The 6,536-nt window shown below is 41.8% G+C and overlaps 1 pseudogene; it reads left to right on the forward strand.

Moving 5' to 3' along the window:
• The first annotated feature begins 330 nt into the window (after positions 1-330).
• LOC125534914 (cell division control protein 48 homolog C-like) lies at positions 331-4,100 on the forward strand (annotated as a pseudogene).
• Positions 4,101-6,536: the final 2,436 nt, after the last annotated feature.

Genomic DNA, 6,536 nt, shown 5'->3' on the forward strand with positions numbered 1-6,536 from the left:
TTAACCTCATCACCCCAAGGAGACGAGAGGAATTTACATCGGCGCTCCGTTGACTATGCCCAGACAGACGAATTTAAGGAGGATTAGAGCCCGAAAGATAAACTCGAAGAAGAAGTTTCGCCATTCGCCCGAGTGGCGAAAACCCCCTGCAAGGACTAAATACCCTAATCTAAACAACTAACCAGAGTGGAGGCACCAGGATCCCCTTCCGGCCACTGACCGCCGTAGCGGCAAGCAGAGGGAAGGAATCCACGGGCTCGCCGATGAAGCTTGGAGGGAAGAGTTTTTCCTCCGCTTAGGGTTAAGGGAGGAAAACGAGATATCTGCCTAATGATACATGTAAAAATGAATGAGAATGGACTGAATTGGTGGAGGCATCCTTTTAGTCAAAACGAGATGTAGAGCCTAAGTGTCACCATGGATAACTTTGAGGTAATTAAGTTAAGCATGATTTTTCAACTTTTACATCTAGCTACATGCAACAGTTGAATTAATTAATTCCTCCGCTCATGTGAAAAGGGGGGATTTCAGTAGACTGTACCATGTTTAACATATATACCTTTGTCATTGATCTGAAGGAAGCAATTAAAGTGGCTCAACCATCATTGATAAGGGAAGGATTTTCCTCTATCCCTGATGTCAAATGGACTGATGTTGGAGGTCTTGATTCTTTAAAGCAAGAACTTGATCGCTGCATCGTCCGGTGTATCAAGCACCCTGAACTTTATAAGGTGAATCCCGTGATGAAATGTGTTCTATCATACTCCCTCCATTCCATAATTCTTGCCATGATTTTAGTTCAAGTGCTATTTTTCTCCAGTCTGTTGTTTGGCTTGCATATTGAGTTCATTTGTATACTGAAGACAGATCTCATAGCTAGAGTCATGGGCACCTGTGGTGCTTTATTTGCAATATTTCTTGAAATCCGGCATGTTTTATATGTGTTTCAATTGTATCCTTTATTTATTTGTAATTTTGTATATTCATGTCCTCTGTTATCTACCTTTAAAGAAATTTGGAGTGGATATGCAAGATGGTTTTTTGCTATTTGGGCCTGCGGGCTGTGGGAGAACACTAATAGCAAAAGCAGTTGCACACGATGCAGGGGCTAATTTTATTTACAAAAAGGTAACTCATGTTGAGATTTGAGGTAATATCATTGGAAGTTATAGAACTTGTGTTCGATGTTCAGTTTGGTGCTAAAACTTTAAAAATACGGATTTGTGGTCATCCAACGTGCGTTTTTGTGCAAATACGGTCACTTTGGTCATATTCAGACGTATCCCGCACTTACGTGGCACCCCAGCGTGGATACGACCCATTATTAGTGGCCGAAACAGCTCGCCGCATTTTTTCTTTGCAGAAGCACCCTTGCTCTGTATTTAATTAATTTAATTGAGCATAATCCCCTCTGTGTGTCCCATTTGTCAGCATGAGGTGGTGTGAAAAATGAAAATAAAAAGTACACGCACAGGGATTTTAACTCCATACACCTCGGGTACATCCATGCACAAACAAACCACTACACCAACTACATATTCCTTACTGTAAAGAGGTAAACCTGATTTTATATTAGACGCAGTTCTTCCTAGATCCCGTTTTTCCCAGGTTCGGCTAGTAAAAACTGGATACCGAAAAATCTCACCTTTTTTCACCAAAAAACAATTAAGAAAACTGTTTCAAAATGTATAATGTTTAATCCATACCGTACAAAACTTTGTCATGAGCGAGAATTTTTTATTCCATTTTTTCGAGAGGGTTGGAAAAAATCCGGGTTTCAAAATATCTTGGCAATTCCAGTTTTTATCTACCAAAATTTTGAAATGAATTTTGAATTCAAATCTTTTTATCGTCTAAATATATTTAATTTAGCAAAAAAAAAGTGACACCTGTTAGAGTGGTCAGCTCAACTCCTCTCTTATATAGAAGTTTGCATGTTCAATTCATTGTTACAGTTCGAGACCATTTTTATAAATGAGCATGAATAAAGAAAAATATATTTCACAATACAAGGAATAGAATCGCGGCCCCTGCCACTAAGCTAACTATGTCATTATGATATTGTATGCACACAAAAGTTATTATATTTGACATTGTTTTTGTCGTTTAAATTCAAAATTTCGGGCGACAACATTTTTTCCGGGGACCGCCAAATTTTCTGGGGACTGATCGGTTGTCGAAAATTCGGTCTGAGAGAAAAAGAACATGAATACGAGTAGTGGTCGAGGACAATATCTAAAATTGGGCTTCTCTCTTTACAGGCATTGTTTGGTACTTAGTGTAGCGTTTAGCTGCAGTGTGTCCACGCTTGAGGTTGAGAGATCGAATGTGTTGGGCCATCCTTTTTTGTCACTCAATTTGCGTTGGGGCTTCTGTTTGTGATTAAACGAATTTTAGTTGATCATGTTGAACGTCAATCGGCACTGATGGAATGATGTATGGCGGACTATTTTATTGACAGGTCCCATGTTTGAACCCCATGTGTGCCATCTTTTTTCATTATATTTGAGGGCTTTGTGCGCATTGAATAAATTGTGAGGGAGTTCTCTGTAAAAAAATCCAGCGTGCTATGGTCACCTAGTGCCTTGTGCATTCCCAACCACTGACAAGTGGGCCTCCACCGGGCTGGCATGCCATGTTGACAGGCCATGTGGCTGGATACGAGAGGAAGCACCGTATATGCACGCGGGGACAAGTTATGTGACCATAAATCCGTATTTTTTAAAGTTTTAGCACCAAACTGAACATTGAGCGCAAGTTTTATGACTCCCGGTGATATTACCTCTTGAGATTTCCATATTCTCGGTACTTGCTCTAGTTTCATACAGACTGCTAACTAAGATTCTTGTTTTGTTTGGAACTTAGGGGCCTGAGCTGTTAACCAAATATGTTGGGGAGAGTGAATCAGGAGTAAGGAAAATGTTCGCCCGTGCACGGACGAACTCCCCATGCATAATATTTTTTGATGAGGTAAAATAAGTCCTTGCTTTGCTCATTGTAACATTTATCCTGTTTAGTGAAACTGTGAAAGTCTGGAACATTTTTTTAATGTCTGATACATTGATCTGTGCTATTAGAATTTAGAGTTGCTCAGCAACTTGCATGTGTTGCTTGATAAGGTGCTTAATATTCTAAGCAAAATACGGTGCTCAAATTTTTAGTTAATCCATTAATTTGTTGTACGTGCCAGATAGATGCCTTGACAACAAAAAGAGGGAATGAGGGAGCATGGGTTGTTGAACGTGTCGTGAACCAGGTAACTTCAACATCCGATATATATTGGCAATGCAGAGATTCTCTAACATGTTCAGTCATTTCTTTCCATGCTCTGTATTTCTCATGTTAGTTCATCTTTGCACTTGCAGTTACTTACTGAACTTGGTAGTAGTTCTGATCAAGGTGTTTTTGTTATTGGAGCTACAAACAGAACTGATGCGATAGACGATTCTCTTCTACGGCCTGGTAGATTTGGGAGGAAACGTTGTGTACCTCTACCTGGTGCTAACGAGCGTGCTTCAATACTCAAATCACTAGCAGGTTCCGGGAAAAAACCACTCTCCCCCAGTGTCGATTTGGATGCACTAGCTCGCCGTGAGGAGTGCAACAATCTCTCCGGTGCTGACCTAGCATCACTGGTAAGTACTTTTGTGACTTTTTCTTCTTCATTGATGAAGCATGGATGTAATTTAGGCTATGATCCAACGGGCAAAGTGGAACCAGTTAGCATGTATGCTTCCTTGCTTCCTTGTTCAGATGAATGAAGCAGCCATGGAAGCTCTGGAAGATAGATTGGGGTCAGGTTTGGGTGAGTCGATTGAACTCTCGCACTTTGAGCGAGCACTATCCAAAATAAAGCCGTCAGTGTCAGAACAGGTGCAGGCCGACATTCTAATCGATCATCTCTCGTTTTGCTTACCCCTTTTATGTAGCAGCATATGCATGCCTTACATTTTACTTTTGTTGGTGTGGCAGCAAAGGAAATTCTACGACGCCTTGTGGAAGAAATAGTGTGCAAACTGACCCAACACCATGCATCTACGTTGATAGATCTGGCTATTTGTGGCTGGGATCCAGCAACCAAGCGCGCTGTTCCATATTAGAAATCGTAAACCCCATGGTTCATTTCAAATTCTTATTTCAAACTTTTATACTCGTAGCATGTACACAGCAAGCCTCGCAGAGTAGACAAAAAAAGACGGGTAACGAAATGTAAAATCCTTTTAGCTTTGATTCCACATTGGAACTTTTTTTGTTACTTGGCTGTTTGGGGTACCCATTAAATTTGGGAAAAGATTTCCTTCGGCCGGCCGATTTACAGCGCTTCGTCCGCAGCATGAGATGCACACCACGCTTCTTATGTGGGTCCTGTCATCGCTCATTCTTTTTCCTTCTTATCTTAATCGCTAATGACTGAGTGCCATTTGTTTCTTTTTTTCTTCATTCGTCTTCTGCAACAAGCGTTCTGTTGGAAAAATAATCTACAGCACGACCTCTATTGCAAAAAAAAAATCAAGTGACGTTTCTGCAACATGTGCTCTGTTGCAAAAAATTATGCAATACGACCTTTGGCAAAAAAAAACTCTACAGATGTTTCCACAACACGATCGCTGATGCAGAAAATATTCTATAACATAAATTATGTTGCAAAAAAAATAATTCTACCGACATTTCCGCAACATGATCTCTATTCCAAAAAATTCTGCAACATAATCTATGTTGCAAAATTTAGGATGTCCGTCAGCCGCTTGGTGGCGCTAAATCTGGCGGCTAGCGACCCGGCAGCCGGTGGATGCGTAGCACCCCCCCCCCCCCCCCTATGAATAAATGAATGTTCAACGAATGTTCAGATAAACATTGTGCATGTGCAAATTGAACAGGAGTGCATATGCTAAAAATCTGGATTGAACTGAATGTCAGCTGTTGCTCCAAACCGAATTGAACAGGAGTACATATGCAAATATCTAAACTGAATTGCTTGCCAATTGATGCTCCAAACTGAGTTGAACTAAATGGCACCAAAACCTGAACTTGAACTGAGCTAAATGGCAGCTATTGCCCATAGCAAAAATGATCTAAATGGCACCCACACTTAATCTTGAAGACTTGAACTGAACTAAATTTGCGCTATTATCACATGCACTAGATTTGGGGAGCATTGAGTACACAGTACATAGTTTAATTCTAAAATAGGAGTTGCAAAATGAACATAGACTAGTTAAGGGCAAGGTGACGATGTGTGTTAGAAATGATTTCAAGGTTGATAAGATCACCATCAAACACTCCTTTTACCTTCGGGATTAGTGTTGAACCTAAAATAAATGTTATTTGGTGTTTGAGTTGAGCATGAATATGATGTTGGAAATATGCCCTAGAGGCAATAATAAAAGCTTTATTATTATTATATTTCCTTGTTCATGATAATTGTCTTTATTCATGCTATAATTGTGTTATCCGGAAATCGTAATACATGTGTGAATAATAGACACCAACATGTCCCTAGTAAGCCTCTAGTTGACTAGCTCGTTGATCAATAGATAGTCATGGTTTCCTGACTATGGACATTGGATGTCATTGATAACGAGATCACATCATTAGGAGAATGATGTGATGGACAAGACCCAATCCTAAACATAGCATAAGATCGTATAGTTCGTTTGCTAGAGTTTTCCAATGTCAAGTATCCTTTCCTTAGACCATGAGATCGTGTAACTCCCGGATACCGTAGGAGTGCTTTGGGTATACCAAACGTCACAACGTAACTGGGTGACTATAAAGGTATACTACGGGTATCTCCGAAAGTGTCTGTTGGGTTGACACGGATCAAGACTGGGATTTGTCACTCCGTATGACGGAGAGGTATCACTGGGCCCACTCGGTAATGCATCATCATAATGAGCTCAAAGTGACCAAGTGTCTGGTCACGGGATCATGCATTACGGTACGAGTAAAGTGACTTGCCGGTAACGAGATTGAACGAGGTATTGGGATACCGACGATCGAATCTCGGGCAAGTAACATACCGGTTGACGAAGGGAATTGTATACGGGGTTGCTTGAATCCTCGACATCGTGGTTCATTCGATGAGATCATCGAGGAGCATGTGGGAGCCAACATGGGTATCCAGATCCCGCTGTTGGTTATTGACCAGAGATCGATCTCGGTCATGTCTACATGTCTCCCGAACCCGTAGGGTCTACACACTTAAGGTTCGGTGACGCTAGGGTTGTAGGGATATGTATATGCAGTAACCCGAATGTTGTTCGGAGTCCCGGATGAGATCCCGGACGTCACGAGGAGTTCCGGAATGGTCCGGAGGTAAAGAATTATATATAGGAAGTGCTATTTCGGGCATCGGGACAAGTTTCGGGGTCACCGGTATTGTACCGGGACCACCGGAAGGGTCCCGGGGGTCCACCGGGTGGGGCCACCTGCCCCGGGGGGGCACATGGGCTGTAGGGGGTGCGCCTTGTCCTATATGGGCCAAGGGCACCAGCCCCAAGAGGCCCATGCGCCTAGGGTTCAAGAAGGGAAGAGTC

The sequence above is a fragment of the Triticum urartu genome, chromosome 2A (assembly GCF_056163025.1).
Source record: "Triticum urartu cultivar PI428250 chromosome 2A, HENAU_Tu73, whole genome shotgun sequence".
In the NCBI taxonomy this organism is placed as follows: domain Eukaryota; kingdom Viridiplantae; phylum Streptophyta; class Magnoliopsida; order Poales; family Poaceae; genus Triticum; species Triticum urartu.